The sequence below is a fragment of the Chiloscyllium plagiosum genome, unplaced genomic scaffold (genome assembly GCF_037043375.1).
Source record: "Chiloscyllium plagiosum isolate Xiang-an unplaced genomic scaffold, Cpla_swu_hap1 HiC_scaffold_6, whole genome shotgun sequence".
NCBI classification, from domain to species: domain Eukaryota; kingdom Metazoa; phylum Chordata; class Chondrichthyes; order Orectolobiformes; family Hemiscylliidae; genus Chiloscyllium; species Chiloscyllium plagiosum.
In genome coordinates, this window is record NW_028270144.1 from 52,350,502 (window position 1) to 52,369,395 (window position 18,894).

The 18,894-nt window shown below is 41.4% G+C and overlaps 1 protein-coding gene across 7 annotated transcripts in view; it reads right to left on the minus strand.

Annotated features, from left to right (window-relative positions):
- maml2 (mastermind like transcriptional coactivator 2) overlaps window positions 1–18,894 on the minus strand; it is a 434,176-nt gene that overhangs the window by 382,966 nt on the left and 32,316 nt on the right. For 3 of the 7 annotated variants that reach the window (XM_087988004.1, XM_087988005.1, XM_087988003.1), the window contains exon 2: window positions 5,806–5,925. The exons of the other annotated variants lie outside the window; for them this stretch is intronic. The gene's annotated coding sequence lies outside the window, so the exon portion shown is untranslated. The remainder of the gene's footprint in view (window positions 1–5,805; window positions 5,926–18,894) is intronic. 7 annotated transcript variants of the gene reach the window in all.

Sequence of the window (18,894 nt, forward strand, 5' to 3'; positions counted from 1 at the left end):
GCATTGGAACCTTACAGAGGTTTATAAAATCATGAGGGGTATGGATAGGGTAAATCGGCAAGGTCTTTCTCCCTGGGCTGGGACAAGTCCAAAACTGGAAGGCATCAGTTTATGGTGAGAGGGGAAAGATTTAAGAGAGACCTAAGGGACAGCTTTTCATGCAAAGGATGGTGCGTGTATGGAATGATCTGCCAGAGGAAGTGATGGAGGCTGATACAATTACAACATTTAAAAAGACATCCAGATGGGTATATGAATAATGCACCTTTTATTTATTACTGTTCCCACACTAACATAACTACAGCTCAGTAGTTATGAACTGACCTGGTCATGGCAAAAAGTTAACTACAGAACACAGATCCATTGTATTCTGGAGCAACTTGAAGTATTTTGCACTAAAACCATGTTGTTGTCACAAAATCCAAGAGAGGTTAACTTAACAATCTGAAAGTACATGCTGCAAGCTTAACAAAAATGCCAAATTACTTCAGAAGCAAAATGTACTTTAATTATTCCAAATATCCTGTAACTGCTGTGATTGGGAACCAAACTTTAATCTCTCTGAATTAGGTTTCTTCCACTATATAGCAATAGCATCTATTATTAAAACTGCATCACATATTAATTTTCCTTGCCTTGACCAATAGGCAATTTAAAGTCAAAGACAATGTGTGCCTGAATGGAATAGACCTACCCAATGCATCAGGGAAATTAAAACTGAGCTTCCTAATGCTCCTTTGAATTGTCATTCATATTGAAATCTGTGTATAACTGAACATGAAGGAAATCACAAATTTCGAACTACTGATTTCATGACCGACAAATTGCATTGCATTGTTCTTGTTTAAAAAAAGTTATGATAACAGTGATCCACTAATGATGTAGATTCATATACAAACACAGATCACCTTGTGTGCTCATCACTTCATAAATTTATACCCATTCATTTGGTGGTCAGTCAAATCGTGGCCCAACAGTTGCACAAGCAAAAATCTCTGGCCACAAAGTCAAATACATCACCTGGTTCTTTCAGAAGAATACAGACTTCCATCTTAAAAATGGTATTCAGGTACCACATCCAACACTGAAGGCTAACAAAAATTGTAACATTCTGAGAAGGCCTGTAAGAATTTCAAAGTTTCTTTTTATTGTCCTATCCCATTGAGAATAACAAGGCAAATCTTTTTTCTTATCCGAGGGCTCTAACTGAAATGGGATGCAACACATCAGAAAATATTACCTCATTTAACAACATATTTTTAAGATCACCAACAGCCCAAGATAAAACCAGCCAGTTAATAATTATCAACCAATCCAGTCAGTATTTAAAGACAGAAAGGAAGAAATATTTGCTGTATAAGAAAATTCTGAAGAATTCATGAAGCTCCACCCAGTCTGATTTGACATCATGTGTTCTTGAGTGAAGAAAAGAGCAGTCTTGCTCAAAGTTTTGATGAAGTAAAATGTGTCAGCGTAAAATCGTACTTTAATATGTTTAACAACCCAATACAACTTGCACCTACAGCTATCAAGTAATAAACTACATCTTGTTAAGACAACGACCCTCCCTCATAAAGACTCACTGATCGCTCCTCCACCATTATTAACCAAATTGGGCCTATGAATCAAAGCAAAAAGGAGGATCAGTGGCTGGGGTGTATGATCACACCAGAGCATGTCCACACTGTAGGGAATCTAATCTGCAAACGTTATTTTGTTTTAATAAGTTTCTATTTTCTTACAAAGGTTTCTGTTAACTGTTAATTTGCATTTTTGTGCTTTCAGCATTGTTTTACCCAAGTTTGTTTGTTTAAGGAACCTGATTTTACATTTATCTTTAAAAAGGAGTAGAAAGGAGAATTCTGGATGTAGGTTTGCTCACTGAGCTGGAAGGTTCATTTTCAGATGTTTCGTCATATACTAGGCAACATCTTCAGTGAGCCTCCGAATGAAGACTTCATTCGGACGCTCACTGAAGATGTTACCGAGTATGGTAACAAAACGTCTGAAAATGAACCTCTCAAAACTCGCTAGAAAGGAGAATGCCTCAAAAAACTGATGGGCACAGTAGGGACTGGGGTACATCATTGTCATCATACTGTTATTTCGATTTGACTTTGTTAAGTTTCTTTTACAGTTTTATAAATTTCCATTGACCAGTATTTATTGTTTTCATTATAGTGTCCCACAAGGGGCTGTTGAACCATGTAAGTTCTTTTAGATTACTTAGTGTGGAAACAGGCCCTTTGGCCCAACAAGTCCACACCGATCCTCTGAAGAGCAACCCACCCAGACCCATCCCTACATTTACCCCTTCACCTAACACTACGGGCAATTTAGCATGGCCAATTCACCTAACCTGCACATTTTTGGACTGTGGGAGGAAACCGGAGCACCCAGAGGAAAGACACAGGGAGAATGTGCAAACTCCACACAGCCTGAGGCAGGAATTGAACCCGGGTCTCTGGCGTTGTGAGGCAACAGTGCTAACCACTGTGCCACCGTGACGCCCACTTTTGGATTGAAGGCTTCCTTGTCAGCCTGCTGCAGCGCCAAAACAAACTGGCCATCATCAGGACCAGGTATTGGGCAATGGAGAGGATTATAGTACCTGACTATCTGCCCCTTTCATGGTGACATTTGTGTTCATTTGTCCATCAAGCTGGAGCAATTCAGTGTCCACCAGCACCTTTAGAAACCAGTGAGCATTATAGAATGTGATAACTTGAGTTGATTTTCATAAATTTCCATCCCGGTTCTGGAAGCTTTTGTTGACCATTGTTTTTGACCAGGGGCTATCTAACTCGACTGTTTTTTTAAAGAGTAAAATGGAGGACTGAGGGTTCACGTGGTACAGGGATAGTGTCCCTATTTCTGAGTCAGGAGGCCTGGGCTTCAGTGCCACCTGCTTCAGAAGTCATACAGAGATAAAGTCATAGAGTCCTACAGCAGGGAAACAGGCCCAAACTGGTCCTTGCTGACCAAAATGTCCATCCACACTAATCCCATGTCCCTGCACTTGGTCCATATCCTTCTAATCCTTTCCTATCCATGTATTTGTCCAATTGCCTTTTAAATGTTGCTCATGTATCCACCTTAACCACAGTGGTACAGTGGTTAGCACTGCTGTCTCACAGCACCATGGACCTGGGTTCAATTCCCGCCTCGGGCAACTGTCTGTGTGGAGTTTGCACATTCTCCCCACGTCTGCGTGGGTTTCCTCCGGGTGCTCCGGTTTCCTCCCACAGTCCAAAGATGTGCAGGTTAGGTGAATTGGCCATGTTAAATTGCCCGTAGTGTTAGGGGAAGGGGGGAATGGGTCTAGATGGGTTGCTCTTCGGAGGGTCGGTGTGGACTTGTTGGACCGAAGGGCCTGTTTCCACACTAAGTAATCTAATCAACTACCGCTGGCAGGTTATCCATGTGTGTACAACCCTCTGTGCAAAAAAGTTGCCCCTCTAGTTCTCTTTTATTCTTTTCCCCTCTAATCTTAAACTGATGCCCTCTGGTCCTCGATTAACCAACTATAGGAAAAAGACTGGTTCACCCTATCCATGCCTGTCATGATCTTATACACCCCTGCAAGGTACCCCCCTTCAGTCTCATACACTCTAAAGAAAAAGGTTCTAGCTTGTCCAACCTCTCCCTTTAACCCAAACCATTGAGTCTTGGCAATATCCTTGTAAATTTCTTCTACACACTTTCCAATATAATAACATCCTTCCTATAACAAGGTGACCAAAATCAAAGCTGAAAATGTGTTGCTGGAAAAGTGCAGCAGGTCAGGCAGCCCTTCACTGAAGAAGGGCTTATGCCCGAAACGTCGATTCTCCTGTTCCTTGGATGCTGCCTGATCTGCTGCGCTTTTCCAGCAACACATTTTCAGCTCTGATCTCCAGCATCTGCAGTCCTCACTTTCTCCTCCCTGACCAAAATGGAACACAATACTCCAAATACCAATGTTTTGCATAACTGCAACACTACTTCCCAACTTCTATACTCAATGCCCTGACTGATGAAGGCCAGTATGCCAAAAGCCTTCTTCATGCTCTATCTAAATGTGACTCCACTTTCAGAGAACTGTCATCCTAAACTCCAAGATCCCTCTGTTCCACTGCACTCCTTCAGGCTCTATCATTCACCATAAAACTTCTACCTTGATTTTACTTTTCAAAACGCAAGAACTCATATCTTTCTGTGTTAAATCTGTTTGCCATTTCTGAGCCCATTTCCCAGCTGATCAAGGTCCTGCTGCAATTTCTGATAACCTTCCTCACTGTCCATGAAACCGCCTGTTTCAGTGGCATCAGCAAACTTGATAATCATGCCTTGTAAATTCTCATCCAAATCATTGATATAGATAACAAACAGTAATGGGCCCAGCACCAACCTTTGAGGCACTCCACTAATCACAGGCCTCCAGTCCGACAAGCATTATTACTCTCTGTTTCCTACCATCAAGCCAACTTTATATCCACTTTGCCAGCTCCCCCTGGATTCATGTGATCTAAGCTTCCAGAGCAGCCTACCATGGGGAATCTTATCAAAGGCCTTACTGAAATCCACACAGATTTCACAGATTGCCCTGTCCTTGGCAACCTTCATGATCAATTCATCAAAGAACTCTAACAAATTTGTGAGGCATGATGTCCCACTCACAAAGCCATGCTGACTATTCCTATTCAAACCCTGTCTTTTCAAATATCTTATTAGAATCTTCTCACATAACTTACCAACCACAGATGTTAAGTTTAGTGGTCTCGAGCTCCCAGGTTCTTCTTTGCAGCCCTTCTTGAATAATGGCACAATATTCACTATCCTCCAATCTTCCAGGACCTAACCTGTGGCTAACAATGATGCAGAAATATCATCCAGGACCCTTGCAATTTCTTCTCTAGCCTCTTGCAGTGTTCTTGGATATAGCTGGCCAGGACCAGGAAATTTATCCACCTTCATACATTCTAATACATCTAGGACCTCCTCTATTGTGATATGAATTGTCCACAAGATATCATCACTAACTTCCCCAAGTTCCCAAGTCTTCATGTCGTTCTTCACAGTAAACACGGGATGTCATAATATCTATGTAATTAGCAATTACAGTAGCGCCTCGACTTACAAACTTAATCCGTTCCGGGATCCAGTTCACGAACCGAATCAATTTTTCCCATTGTTCGGAATGCTTGGACGTAGCAACGAACGCTGTTCACAGTGCACGCGCCAAAGACGAACTGAATGAGATCACGCGGGGCCCGAGAGCTTTTGCGTTCAACAAGCACGTAGCAAAGCAGAACAATGAAACCACGTGGTCGCACACGGGCTTTTTGCATTCGTACCTTGAATTTCGTATGTACGTTGAAGCAAAATTTTACGTACAATCCTGCTCGTAAACCGATTTGTTCGTGAATGGGGTCGTTCGCATGTCGAGGCGCTACTGTATTTGCCCAGGAAGATCTGAGTCTAAATGCTTCAGTTTGAAAGACAATGAATCGAATATTTAAAACAAAGAACAATACAACTCAGGAACAGACCCTTCGGCTCTTCAAGATATTTAAAGGTTGTCTGCCACAATCTTGCTTTTTGTGAAACAATACACCTCTGTTGCTCACACAAAGTGCTTGGTGGCTTCTTTAGCTGCCTCCAATAGCACTGCATTATTACTACCTATATTTCAAAAGAACCAACCAACACATAAATCACAAGTTCAAATCCTCGCCATGGCAAATAAGGGGCATCATGATGCTGAACCAGAATTGAGCAGCTGAGGCCAATATATACACAAATCCAAATCCTACCATACCCTACCGCTGGGTCAGAAGGTCCAGGTTCAAGTCCCTCCTCCCACAGAGGTGTTCAAACAGGTTGATTTAAAAGCTTTAGAAAGTGGCAGCACTCCACTGCAAATATTAGCCAGTATGGTGGTTTCTGAAACACAGAAGATGACATACTTTGAGATTAAACCTACTAATTCACTTGACATTCATTTACTACATTACAATAGTGACTATTCTAATGTCTCTAAGATATTTTGAGACATTAGTGCTCATAAAAAGGCACTGTATAATTACAACTCTTTTTTTCTAGCCATGGATTGCAAATTCTCAAGTTATTCTCTGATCAATTTTTATATGTCATAAAAAGACTGTGATGGTACTTCCTTTCTGACACTCGGTCACCTCAAGTGCTATGCTTATCAGCTAACTTTGCCAGTCATTAAGAGAGCCTAGCCCTTCATTCCTGATGAAGGGGTTTTGCCTGAAACGTCGATTTTCCTGCTCCTCGGATGCTGCCTGACCTGCTGTACTTTTCCAGCACCACTCTAATCTTAACTCTGATCTCCAGCATCTGCAGTCCTCACTTTTGCCTATTGAGAGACCCTAGGCTGACCAATCAAAACCTGTGTTATTGTTACACTAAGATATTGGATAGGAGTTGATACTCTTTTACTGCAGAGTTGCATTACCTTTGGTTATTTCTATCAGACAACTGCCTCCTAACATTAGAAATGAAGTGTGCATTTTCTGCAAGTGCCCTAAAATCAAAAGTGATGAATCATTGCCCAAATTCCAGAGACAAGTTTTCACAAGACTTTCATTAATATTGTGACATGTTCATATCCTGGAGAGGAGGTAATCATTCTGCCTATCCTTCCAAACATTCTATCAGCTGAGTTACCTTTTTAATAAGTCCCACTCACTTAATTTGTTAGGCCTTCCTGAAAATAAATGCCAAAGAGACAATTAACACGTGGCATTTCTCCAAGAAAGAAGAACTCACAGTGCAAATACTTCCGCCCAACTGTATCTCATCTACACATATAACAGATGCCTCCTCATCATGTCTGGAATTGCATATTGCTCAGCAGCATCCCTGGGGAAGTAATGGCTCCAGCCAGAAATGCATGCACCAAAAGTAGAAGTTTGTAGGGTTGTGAGGGAGAATGGCAGCCAGGGGTGAGGATGTCTTTCAGCTGGCTCTCCCCTCTCAATGTCAGGTGCCTTGATGAAGTACCGAATGTCTGACAACATTGGTATCCTCGCACTTACTCCACTCCACCTGCAGAAATTTGCAAATAACACATGACTCAGTTTTCCTTTCAGACTTCCCATATGGCAAGCCTGCAGACATCGCTGGGTGAAGCAGCATGGTCAAGCTCCTCGAATATGTATTAATTACCCATGTAAAGATTTCAATTAGAAAAGTGGGAAGTCCAATGCAATCCTTTCTCCCTCTGAAATCGGGTCATAGGCAGCAGGTGGCAGGTTTGAGAGGCAGGATCAAACCAGCCACCCTCATGCTTAATCAAAAGCTCACACATGACCAAAGTTGCCTCTGGAGAGAACGTCAAATGCTGATTTTAGAATTGGTAGAACAATCCCCTTTAAGAGCAGGACTTTATCTATTCCTTTTTTGTAAATGTGCCATATCGCTTGGTTCCAAACCACTGCTGTTTCACAATTCTAACATCCATGTGATAAAGATGACTAGCGATCCTATATCCATGCAGAATGTTTTACTTCAATTCTGTCCACAGCTTTTGAATCCTGTGCTTCAGAACTTTTGAACACATCTACCCTAACCATTGTAAGATAGTTTTCAGCACTTTGTAATTCAGAACAGATTCAGACTAAATAAAACTACATAAATCAACTAGTTATAAAGGGTTTTATGTATTGATTATTAAGTAGTTTCCACCTCTGGTGGAGTCTGCACATTCTCCCTGTGTCTGCATGGGTTTCCTCAGAGTGCTCTGATTTCCTCCCACAGTCCAAAGATGTGCGAGGTAGTTGAATTGGCCATGCTCCATTGCGCATAGTATCCATGGATGCATAGGTTAGGTGCATCATTCAGGAGAAATGTGGAAAAATGTAATAGGGTAGGGGGAATGGGTCTGGATGGAATATTCTTCAGAGAGTCTGTGTGGACTTGTTGGGCCTAATGGCCTGTTTCCATACTGTAGGGATTCTAATGATTCTATGATTCAGTTGATTGGAAACAGAAGGTATTACGATGGCAGCATTTGTACGCTGAAATTAAATTTTCAAATTGCTGTTTGAAAACAGAAATATATGACTCACAGCTTTTAGATGAATGCAAAACAACAAAATATATTCATCACCAAGAATTGCAGAGAATCTTAGCGAAACAGATTTTTCAGCAGTTCTATTGGAACAGTATTTGTGAGTTAAATTCAGTGTGAATTGAAATCCCCAAATAGTAATCATTAGCAAATGTTCTTACATCTACTGGTGCTTTTTTGCAACATAGTAATAGCTGTAATCATGCAAATACCATTTAGTGATGGATGAGCTTCATTATGCAAGGAGTGATCAACAACAAGAACAAAACTAGAAAAAAAACTTCCAAGACATTTGTTACTTTGAGTATTAATGAAAAATGACATTTTTGTTAAAGCTTTTTGTCTAGCACTCATTAATTGCAATTTGTAAGAAATACCAAACGAAGGGGAAAATAACATTGATATTACTGAAAGAAGAATGCTCATTTCTTTGCAAGTGGACTCTGATTGGTAAAGCTATGGATAATGTAACAGTTAATTGATGACTGGCAATTAACAGCTTAGCTTTCTTTACATTTTAAACCCAGCAGGTTGTCACAGATTGGTCAAAACATTGCCCTGAGAAATGAACCAGAGATTTACAGTCACTTCTTTGGAGGGCGGCACGGTGGCACAGTGGGCAGCATGGTGGCCAGAGACCCGGGTTCAATTCCCGCCTCAGGCAACTGTCTGTGTGGAGTTTGCACATTCTCCCCATGTCTGCGTGGGTTTCCTCCGGGTGCTCCGATCCACAGTCCAAAAATGTGCAGGTTAGGTGAATTGGCCATGCTAAATTGCCCGCAGCGTTAGGTGTAGGGGAATGGGTTTGGGTGGGTTGCGCTTTGGCGGGACTTGTTGGGCCAAAGGGCCTGTTTCCACATGATAAATAATCTAATAATCTAATCTTTGGTTGAGTTGAAACAGATGCTCTGCAGAACAGAGCATTGTGCATTAAGATACCTACCTTCCACTGTGAGCCCAACTGACAACTTTAAACTGATTCTCAGAATAATTCTGATTCATCCATAGAATCACATCCAACATTTGTGACTTAAGTTTCGCAGGTGCAGGTAGGTTTGATATGATCAGTATCATGCTTGTTGTGAACAGCCAAAAGAATATGCTGTTTGATATGATCTGCCGGTCTTGATATGTATCTCCCTTCTACTGGTATCAAATTTTGATTCTATTGGAATCTTTCAAGAATCAAGGGAATTTTGGTAGATTTTAAAAATGCAATAATATCTCTACAACACATTTCTTTAAGGTCCTATGGTAAATGACTTTATATCCATGGGACTTGTCAACCTTTTGTCAATTAGTTTATCTGGAACTTGTGTTTGATAGCTTTAAGTTCTTTCCACACTTTTGCCTTTTGATTTTCTTGGGATCAGTTGCTAATCTGATCGCTCCATTTTCCTATTTATAACACCTCTCTTCTTCTACACAAGTCATCCCTTAGTAGGTGCAAAATGTAACTAACAGTGCCTTAAAAAAAATTCAAAGGACTCCACCATATCCGAGATCCCCACTGCCTTTTCATTTCTGCCTGAATTAAATTCTTGGGAAAGCCCAGGCATCCTGCCGCCCAGACAATTGAGGCCCTTAAGTGATCAATTAGTCATAAAGGGTTTTGTATATTGTTTACTGAGCAGTTGATTGGAAATAGAAGGTATTTCTATTCTATGACTCTAAAGTTACAAGGCCCTATTTCCACATAGGCTGCAATTATTTCAGCTCCAAATCAGGATGAAATGAATGTCAGCCCATCTAATTGATAAAGCCGCATGAGCTGGTGCATTACTGGGCAAGAGTGTGTACTTTCAATTTGCACTGATTTGTGCACAGTCAAGTGATTGGACAAGACAGGACCTGACATTGTACAGGTGAGTACCTGCTGAAGGCCATTCCCTTGTTCTTGGTTGTGATCCCTCTGGTCCCTCTTCCCATGTCCCCAAAAGACCAGAAACTCCCTCTTCCAAAAACACTTTGTCATGTATTGGTCCTTGGAATGTTGGTTGCCATCCTGGCATTAACTACAACCTTGCACCATCAAGCAAAGCTGCTACTGGCCAGCAACTCTCACTGGGTGGGATTTCCATTTCCAAGTACTTGATATTTGAGAGTGGCCTGTCACTGCCCTCCATGCTGCCTGACTACTGGAAGAGATGGTGAGCCTTGCTGTGAAAGTCAACTTGAGTTTCTCACCACCTTTCCAGCAAGCGAATGTGACAACTTCACAAGAGCCTGACCCATGTTTCTGTAAGATCACATTCTATATATCACTAATTATACTATCAATGCTCTATCCTATGAATTCTGAATACAATCAGATAAAGACTCTTTGATTCGACTTTGCTTAACCATTTTGCCCTTTTTTGACCTTATTTTTTGATGTATTCTTATGTTGTACACTCTATCCCTACCTGTCAAATTCTAATTATCATTAACCACATCACTACCTTGCATTATTGCCCAGTCCTTTTCTTTCACCTTCCAAATTTTCCTCATATGAACCCTTTCCCCTATAACTTAATTTAAAGGCCCAAGTACTACTCCTCAGTACACTGCTCTCAGTTAGTTGAAGGTCAATCCCAAAAGTGCACATTTCCCTTTCCCAATTCTCCATGAATCAAAACAATTTCTCCATCAAATTTTGAGCCATGCATTCAACTCTCTAGTTACCCTATGCTAATTTGCTTGCGGCTCACACAGTGATTCTGAGACTATTACCTTTATTGTTCTGCTTTTAAAATGTGTCCTCATCTCTCACACTCCTTCAGCAAAACCTCTTTCTTAATCTTGCTTTTCTCATTGGTTCCCAAGTTGTCCATAATGAGATTCTACCCCTCCCACTCTAATTTCCTCTCCAGCTCTGAGGCCTGGAGGAAGAACGCCTCTTCTTCCGCCTCAGAACACTTCAACCCCAGGGCATCAATATGAACTTCACCAGTTTCCTCATTTCCCCTCCCCCCACCTAACCCCAGATCCAACCTTCCAGCTAGCACCGTCCCCATGACCTGTCCTACCTGCCTATCTTCCTTTCCACCGATCCATTCCACCCTCCTCTCTGACCTATCACCTCCATCCCCACGCCCAGTCACCTATTGTACTCTATGATACTTTCTCCCCACCCCCACCCCCTCTCATTTATCTCTCCACCCTGCAGGCTTCCTGCCTCTATTCCTGATGAAGGGCTTTTGCCCGAAACGCGATTTTTCTGCTCCTCAGATGCTGCCTAACCTGCTGTGCTTTTCCAGCACAATTTTAATTCAGACTCGGGTTTCTAGCATCTGCAGTCCTCGTTTTTACCTACCTGAGGTGTGCTTAGCCCTACTGCGAGGCAGGCAACACAGCCTTTAGGACTCATGTTTTCTGTTGTAGAGAACCGTGTCTACTCCCTTACCTATACAACATCTTCTATCACTATTTATTTTTTCTTTTTCCCCACTCCATATGACAGTATTATGGTCAATTTGTTTTGTGTTGTCTGCAGTCCCTATGGTCATTGACACAAGTTGCAAATACCTCAAATCTGTTGGACAAATGCAATGACGTAAGTTCCTCCACAGTTATCTCATTCAGAGTCATACCCTCCTGGAATAAAACATCTTGGTGCTGTCTGACTCTAAATTCCCCCTTCACTGTGTTTTGTTTATCAAATTAGATTTGAAGTTTAGGAATATCACTCAACTGTTACTAATAATTATACAAAGTAGTTTAATTAGTTAATCTATAAAGTTAATGCAATATTTCATCTCCCAAGCAGTGATTTAAAGAGGGATAAAATCTTAAAATATTACATACTTACCAGCTCACCCAACTAAAGCTTTGAATATTCACTAGTTTCTGGAGGCTGAAAACATGGAAAGCAATACTTCCTCCCCCTAATGCATTGAATCCCCAACTGAGCAAGTTCCCAAGTTAGCATTTTTACCTCATCAAACTCTACATTACCACATTCCTCCAGTCCCACAAGGTGAAACTTGGAGTTCAAGGTGAATCTGTTTGCATAACATTTGGCAGTGGCATTCCAGCAGCACTGGCTCAGAGATGGTATCAGTGATTTAGTCTGCAGTAAACCTAACTGGCATTACATAGGATTAATCCAAAATGTTTCAACCAGCAGCTGTTGCTCCAACACCAGTGCACATGATTAGACTAGATTACTTACAGTGTGGAAACAGGCCCTTCGGCCCAACAAGTCCACATCGACCCGCCGAAGCGCAACCCACCCAGACCCATTCGCCTACATTTACCCCTTCACCTAACACTACGAACAATTTAGCATGGCCAATTCACCTAACCTGCACATTTTTGGACTGTGGGAGGAAACCGGAGGAAACCCACGCAGACACAGGGAGAATGTGCAAACTCCACACAGACAGTTACCTGAGGCGGGAATTGAACCCGGGTCTCTGGCGCTGTGCCACCGTGTCGCCCACATGTTCTATTACTTAACTTTCTATTACTTGCTGGTCTTCAACTTACAGGTTCTCGTCCCATTCTTGGGGCCAATAGGCAGAGAAGCACCTCCACAGCAAGTTTATTGGCATCAAGTGTGGGAGAGAAATGTCCTGAGAGTGGAGGCAGTGAGCCCAGGAAGGCGAATAGTTGCATTTTAGTCCAAGTAGCACAGATGCTTGCATTTCAGAATTTCAATTTCCTAAAAGGGAGGTCAGAAAAAAAAATACTCAACCTTGAAAATTTTAGATTACAAAATTAAGAGAAAAATATCTCCTGAAGACATCAATGATCCCATTTTAGGAACTATTCCAAAATTCAACCAGATAAGTGTGCTGTAAATGTGGCGTGAAATAATACGCAGCTCACCATATCTGTATCCTCAATAGTGGGAAAGGGAAATGCACCAGATATAATGTTAGTGCCATATTATAACATTTTAAAGAAACAGATCAATTTGTTCACTATAATATTTAAAATCAGCTCACCTAATGCAAGGAATTGAGGTGATGGCACAATAAGTATTCTAATCTTCAATGATTTTATGGATAACTGTACGGTCTCTATCATTCATAACAGACCGGATAAATCTGCAAAAAGGAGTCAGATTCTAATTCTATGCAAATAGACAGTTTTGAATGTGTGATGTAATGGGTCTCATCTACAACTGTAGCAAACATGTTACAAGTGGGCAATGACACTCAGCAACTCACTATTCCGGCACGGCGGTTAGCACTGCTGCCTCACAACGCCAGAGACCTGGGTTCAATTCCCGCCTCAGGCGACTGACTGTGTGGAGTTTGCACGTTCTCCCCGTGTCTGCGTGGGTTTTCTCCTGGTACTCCGGTTTCCTCCCACAGTCCAAAGATGTGCAGGTCAGGTGAATTGGCCATACTAAATTGTCCATAGTGTTAGGTAAGGGGTAAATGTAGGGGTATGGGTGGGTTGCGCTTCGGCGGGTCGGTGTGGACCCCTTGGGCCGAAGGGCCTGTTTCCACACTGTAATCTAATCTAAACGGCTAAAATCAAGAAGTTCAAAAACAGAAATGCTGAGAGATCATCACCCCAACTCAGTGACACTCTATCCTGATTCAATGATACATCACCATTTCTTCATCTTGACTGGATCATAATTCTGGAATTCCCTGCTAGCAGTTGATACTGAGGCTAATAGATTGGAAGTGAGGGTGGAATGTCATCATTTAGATTTGGTCAGTTGGCACAATTCAGTCATGACAGGATCTTCCAAATCTATACTGCTCTTCACATTAGATTTAAAATGTCATGCCACCACAACTAGAATTTCAGGTTTAATTCAATACATTATTTGTAGACAGTTTTGGCCAAATCCACATCCTTATATTCAATATTAGCTGAGATCAAAGTGATAAGAGGAGCGAGGTTATAGATTCTGGCCTCAAGGCACCTTATCACAGCGACAGTGGTTACAAAATGTCCATCTGTACCAACTGAAAGTATTGATGCCACAGATGAGCAGGTTTGGAGTGGCATAGAGTTGTTACAGTATGGAAAGAAGCCCTTTGGCGAATTGTGTCTGTGCCAGTCTTCAAACATCCACGTATTCTGATCCTATTTTCCAGCACTTGCTCCATAATCTCATATGCTGTGGTATAGTTAGTACATATTTAAATAATCTTTAAATGTCTTGAGGCTTCCTGTCTCTTTTCATTTCATTGCAGACAGTGAATTCAAGATACCCACAAAGCCTCTGGATAAAAAAGGGTTTTCTTCTAAACCTCCTGCACCTTACCTTAAAGCTCTGCCCTTGGTTACTTACCCTTCTAAAACAAGAATGTTTTTCCACATTTACCTTGTCAAGAGCCCACTGATCTTTGAACACTTCAATCAGTTACCCCTTCAGCCTTCTCTGCTCTTTGGAAAATAATACAAGCTTATCCAGTCTCTTTTCACAGGTGAATTGCTCCAGGCAAGGCAATATCCTGGTGAATCTCTTCTGCACCCTCTCTAGTGCCATCACAGCTTTCCTATGGTGTGGTAAGAGGAACAACACAGTACTCTAGTTCTGGAGAAAGTGAGGACTGCAGATGCTGGAGATCAGAGTCAAAAAGTGTGGTGCTGGAAAAGCACAGTTGGTCAGACAGCATCCGGTAAGCAGGAGTTAACGTTTCGAGCATAAGCTCTTCATCGGGAATGTGATTCCTTCATTGGTAGCATGGTGGCTCAGTGGTTAGCACTGCTGTCTCACAGTGACTGGGACCTGGGTTTGATTTCACCCTCAGGCAACCATCTGTGTGACATTTGTACATTTGCCCCATGCTTGCTTGGGCTTCCTCCCACAGTCCAAAGATGTACAAGTATAGTGGATTGGCCATGCTAAATTATCCATAGTGTCCAGGGATGTGTACGTTTGGGGGATTAGCCATAGGGGTGTGATCTGGGTACTATGCTCTTTAGAGAATCATTTTGGACTCAGTGGGCTGAATGGCCTGGTTCCACACTGTCACGATTCTATGATTCTTTGCTCTCATATTTAATGTCGTGATGAAGAAAGGTAAGTACCTCATATGTGACAAAAACTGGGAGAAGCATACAGCCAAGGTCAAACTGAGCATATGAGGCAGGTACACTCTTTGTCCAATGCAGGCAACAATCCTGATCAGCAGGTCAAAGGTGTTATCAATGTTGCTGTTTATAGTACAGGTCAGGCCCACATTGAGCACCTGAGCCACAGGTGCCAAATTTGAGCATACTTTTACAAATTTTATGAATAAACTATATTTCTAAATACGAGTTATAGTTTTTTTCTGATTTATATAAATGATTTGGAGATCTGTGTTGAGGGCAAAATTTCTAAATTTGCAGATGATGCTGACTTGGGGAGAATGGTGATTTGGGAGAATGATGCTGAGTAACTTTAGGGTGGCATGGTGACTCAGTGGTTAGCACTGTTGCCTCACAGCACCAGGCTCCCAGGTTTGATTCCAGCCTCTGGGCATCTGTTTGTGTGGAGATTGCACATTCTCCCTGTGTCTGCATGGGTCTCCACCAGGTGCTGCGGTTTCCTCCCACAATCCAAAGATGTGCAGGTGAATTGGCCATGCTAAATTGCCCATAGTGTTAGATGCATTAGTTAGAGGGAAATGAGTCTGGGTGGGTTACTCTTTGAAGGGTCGGTGTGCACTGGTTGGGCCAAAGGGCCAGTTTCCACACTGTAGGGAATCTAATCTAATCAACTTCAGAGGGACATTGACAAGTCAACCAAATGGGCAGGTGTCTGGCTGATGGAGTTCAATGCAGAGAAATGTGGGGTTATGCATTTTGGTAGAAAAACATGGAGAGACAATACAGGCGCAATGGCACAACTTCGAGGGGATTACAGGTGCACAGGGACTTTGGGGTTTACATGCATGAGTCTCTGAAGGTGCCAAGTACGTTAAAACAGTTATTAAGAAAGCTTATGGGATCCTTGAGCTTATAAACAGAAGTATAAAAGCAAGGAAATGATGCTATACCTCTGCAAATCATTGGTCAGACCATATTTGGAATACTGTGTTCCACTCTGGCCATGATATTTAAGGAATGATATGAAAGTCCTTTAATGGGTTCAAAGGAGGTTTACTAGAATCATAAATGAAGGACTTCAGATGCAAGGAAAAATTTTAAACAGCAAGACAGCAAACGAGCCAACGAGGGTGAGGACGACGGAGACAAGTTGAGGCAAGAAATCAGACTTCTTCTCCTCGGAGCAGAGAAGATTAAGAGGTGGCCTTATTGAGGTGTTCAAAATTATGAACAATTTTGACAAGAACAAGTGGATGAGTTGGAGTGTCAGTAACTAGAGAATTACAATTTCAAGATTGGCAGCAAGACAGCTAGGAGGTAGCTGAGGTGATTTTTTTTATTCACATAGTGATTAGGATTTGGAACATGCTGCCTAGGAGCATGATAGAGATGGATTCCTGAGGAGGTTTCAAAAGAGAGCTGAATATATCTTTGAAAGCGATGAAGTTAGAGGGCTACGCAGACAGGGCTGGACAGTGATACTAACTGGGCAGCTCTTTTGGCAGCTGGTACAGAGATGATGAATCAAATGGCCTTCTTCTGTACTGCAAAATTCTATAAGTTTTAAATAAGCCCATCGCCACTCAGTAGGATGACCATTTGCCAAGAGTATTTTTTTTTAAACAGTATTTTTGACTATCTTTCTGGGTTTATACAAAGATGGATCAAAATCTTCAACAAACATTTATCTTGTAGGCTTGTCTCACTTGCAAGCAATGGGCAGTCCTGTAAACCCAACTAAAGAATATAAAGAACTCGTACTGATGTTAGTACCTCTTCTGGCCTTGGATTGCTCCAAAGTACCTAAGTTAATAAAATATTTTTGAAGTATAGTCAGCATTGGAAACACAAAAGCTATGCTCAATAAGATCCCAATGTAGCTTAGGTATAAAAATGAGATAAACTATTTCTGTTTAATAATGTTGGATGAGGGTTTATTATTCATGGGGGCAGTGGTGTGCACTATGCAGCTATTATTTGTTATTGTGCTGTATTATGTACTAGAGGATATTTTTATGTCCACCTAAATGAACAGGGGCCTCCTTAGTGTAAATGGCTCATTATAAAAGCATGATTTTTGCAAGAGTGAAGCATTCCATGGGCACAACTGTTGTGCTCAAGTCACTGAAATGGGTCTGTGATACATTGGTGAAAGAGCTACCACTTAACTAGAATTTATAAATAACCTTTATCGAAGAAGCTATGACCTAATCAGGCTATACAATCAGTTTATTATGCAGAATTCAAGGACACAGGTAGTAGTATCCTTCATTCCTCGAATTTTCTTTGGTAAACACCGGTGAAGTAAAAGGTAAGCTAATGGAATCCTTATAGTGAACAAAGAGGCAATTTCGCTCATTGAGTCTGCAAGGACTATCCGAAGAGCATTCCTCCCAGACCCTTATGCTATCTCCATAACCCTGCATTTACCGTGGCTAATCCATCTAACCTGCACAACTTTGAACTGTGGGAGGACACCACAGCACCAGTGGGAAAGAACACAGACGTAGGGATAGCATGCAAACTCCACTGTCACACAAGGCTGGAATCGAACCTGGGTCGCTAGCGCTACAAGATAGTAGTGCTAACTACTGAGCCAATATACAGCCCAAAAAAAAGAAAACAGCTTTTCACATTACCTAACTCACTCTACCTCCAAATTACTGGCAAAGCATGCAAGAACATTTAACTGAAGTGAAATGCACTGATTAAAAGGGCTACCCTGAAATAATATGTTCAGATAACATACATATAGCTATTGAATCTAAGCAAGCTACAATTGAGAGACAGTACACCTATTAGGTGTAGAGAATACTAGATGTTGAGAGAAGTTGAGGTTTCAGTCAAAAAGAAGAAGGAAGCTTATGTCAGGAATAGACACCAGAGATAGAGTGAATCCTTAGAAGAGTACAAAGGCAGTAAATTATACTCAAGAGGGCAATTAGGAGTGCAAAAAGAGGACGTGAGATAGCTTTGGCAAATAGGGTTAAGGAGAATCCAAAGTCATTTTATAAATCTATGAAAGACAAAAGAGTAACTAGGAAGAGAATAGGGCACCTCAAAGATCAGCAAGGCAGCCTATATGTGCAGGAGGTGGGGGAGATACTAAGTTAGTATTTTGCATTAGTGTTTATTGTGGAGAAGGACATGGAAGATATAGAATGTGAAAAAATAGATTCTGACATTTTTAAAAATGCCGATATTACAGAAGAGGTGGTGCTGAATGTCTTAATATGGTTAAAAGTGGATAAATGTAGATAAAAGTGGACAACTAGCCATTTGAATATAGAACTTGCTCAAAGGTAGAAGACAGAGGATTATGGTGGAGAATTGCTTTTCAGACTGGAGGCTTGTGGCTATTGCTGTGCCACAGGATCAATTCACTACTTTTCGTCATTTATATAAATGATTTGGATGTGAACATAGGAGATATAGTTAGTAAGTTTGCAGATGACACCAAAATTGGAGGTGTAGTGGATAGCAATGAAGGTTATCTCAGAGTGCAAAGGGATCTTGATCAGATGGGCAAATGTGCCAAAAGTGGCAGATGGAATTTAATTTAGATAAATTGAGGTGATGCATTTTGGAAAAACAAATAGGACAGCACTTATACACTTAATGGTAAGGTCCTGAGGAGTGATGCTGAAAAATATAGACCTTGGAATGCAGTTCCATAGTTCCTTGAAAGTGGAGTTGGAGGTAGATAGGATAGTGAAAGTAGTGTTTGGTATGCTTTCCTTTATTGGTCAGAGCATTGAGTATAGGTGTTGGGGTGTCATGTTGCAGCTGTACAGGACATTGGTTAGGCCACTTTTGAATAATTTGTG